Consider the following 2,293-nt stretch of genomic DNA (forward strand, 5'->3'; position numbering starts at 1 on the left):
AGCTACGCTGAAATAGAGAATATACAGGATGCCATTTCCTCATGGTTTCTTTTCACATGCGATTTGATTCTGTACTTGGCATGTCGTGATTCAGTCATCCTCTTTCCCTTTCAATCCCAGACAATGCTAGTCTCCTTTTTTAAGGTAGGATGTTATCTGGTTTCCATGCCCTGTATTAAAGTGGCCATTCTTAGAGTGCAAAGAGACGCGGCCCGGGAGCCAGCGGACACCTCTGTTCCCTTCCCCTCCCCTGGCTGCGCTCTCCCGGAAGCCGGACCGGAACTAGGTGATTCCGGAAGTTCCGGTGCCATTGCTGTGTGGGATAAACAGTAATGGCGGAGGGTGCAGCTCCTGGAACAACAGCCACAACATCAGAAGCAGGAGTGGCAGCGGGGGCAGTGGCAGCAGCCTCCCCCATCCCTATCCCCACAGTCACCTCCCCGTCCCTGGGAGAGGGAGGAGGGGGAGGCAGCAGCTATGGCAGTAGCAGCGGCTGGACTAAACAGGTCACCTGCAGCTATTTTATGCATGGGGTTTGTAAGGAAAGCGATAACTGTCACTACACACACCATCTCTCTGACAGTCCATATGGTGTAGTTTGCAAGTGTGTTCAGCAAGGGTACTTTATTTACGGAGACCACTGTAGAAATGAACATAGCAAGCCATTGAAACAGGAAGAAGCAACTGCTGCAGATCTAACTGCAAAGTCATCCCTTGCTGCTTTCTCCAGTCTCTCACCAGTAGTCGGACCACTTGTTGAAATGAGTGGGGGTGAAGCTGAGTCAAGAAATTCAAACTCTGCAACCATAGGAGCAGGAACAAAAGGCAGGGTGAATGCCATTGAGTTTGTTCCTGGGCAACCCTACTGTGGCCTTACTGCCGCTTCCTGCACTGAAGCTCAATGACCAAGGAAGAATCAGAGAAAGAGCAAACCATTGTGGAAACAAAAAGCTTTGTCCGTATGCTGCAGTGGGAGAGTGCCGGTATGGGGAGAATTGTGTGTATCTCCATGGAGATTCATGTGATATGTGTGGGCTGCAGGTCCTACATCCAATGGACGCTACCCAGAGATCCCAACATATAAAATCTTGCATTGAGACCCATGAGAAGGACATGGAGCTCTCATTTGCTGTCCAGCTCAGTAAAGACATGGTTTGTGGGATCTGCATGGAGGTTGTCTATGAGAAAGCCAACCCCAGTGAGCACCGCTCTGGAATTCTCACCACACCTACTGTCTCAAGTGTATTCACAAGTGGAGGAGCGCTAAGCAATTTGAGTGCTAGGTCATAAAGTGAGACTCCTCCCCAATCTTCCTTTGTGCTTTCTATTTTGGGGAAGAATTTAGTATCTTGTGCCAACTTTCAACCAGAGGGGTCACATTTAAATGCATGCATTTTATCTTAAAACTGGGGTATTCTAATTGGGATTTCTTCTTTGTATTTCAGCTAGCTTCTAGGTTAGTTGGTATATCTACTTTTATTTGAATGAGGAAACCCCATGCATCAGTTATAGAATCTTTGTGCTTTTTCTGAGGAGATTGTGTTTAATGGATTAGCCAATTTAGGTTCAGTGAACAAATTCACCTAGTTCTGAATGTATGTTTCCTGATGTTTTACATTTTCCACTTTCCTATTCCATCCATTAAGCTAGCCAATAATTCACCATCCTTTAAAGATTGTCCTCATACCTGAACAAAACTACATAATCTAAACAGAGCAGAGTTATAAGAAATTTATTTAAATGGAAAAAAAATAATAAAGTGGCCATTCTTAACAATCCTCCCACCCTTTTCCCTTCAGATCCTAGTTTTCTCATTGACTGACCCCAGGGACTTTGCACTTGCTTCATGCTCATCCCTGGAATTTCTTCCCTGGGGCCCTGAAAAGAAGGCCTCCTTACCTTTGATTAGCTCTCACTCAACTCTTCACCTTCCTAAAAAATCCTCCCTGCCTCTTATCTCAGTTTCCCTTAAAGAAGTTTTCCCTATTACATTAATTTTTGCCTTTATACAGTACTTTTATCTGAATTTTTTTATTTCTTTGTGTTGTTATTGTGACTTCTCTTTAAGGCCTGGGCTAAACATTATAAGTCATCCAGCTGCTTTTAATTGATCTGATTTCCCTAACCTCTAGGACATTTTCTCTCCTATGGCATTGTGGCACTGCTACTTTCTGAGGTTTGAGCATGAGGGAATAGCCCTCTCACTATTGCTGATGGTTGTTACGTCTCATTGGTCCATGTGCAACCTATAACTCCACTAAGGGTTTTATGAGTTGCTATAAGATCTCTTTTT

At 44.5% G+C, this 2,293-nt stretch overlaps 1 pseudogene; it reads left to right on the top strand.

Annotated features, from left to right (window-relative positions):
• The first annotated feature begins 314 nt into the window (after positions 1 to 314).
• On the top strand, positions 315 to 2,030 carry LOC143643389 (E3 ubiquitin-protein ligase makorin-1 pseudogene; annotated as a pseudogene).
• The last annotated feature ends 263 nt before the right edge of the window (positions 2,031 to 2,293 follow it).

Source organism: Tamandua tetradactyla, chromosome 8 (genome assembly GCF_023851605.1).
Source record: "Tamandua tetradactyla isolate mTamTet1 chromosome 8, mTamTet1.pri, whole genome shotgun sequence".
Taxonomy (NCBI): domain Eukaryota; kingdom Metazoa; phylum Chordata; class Mammalia; order Pilosa; family Myrmecophagidae; genus Tamandua; species Tamandua tetradactyla.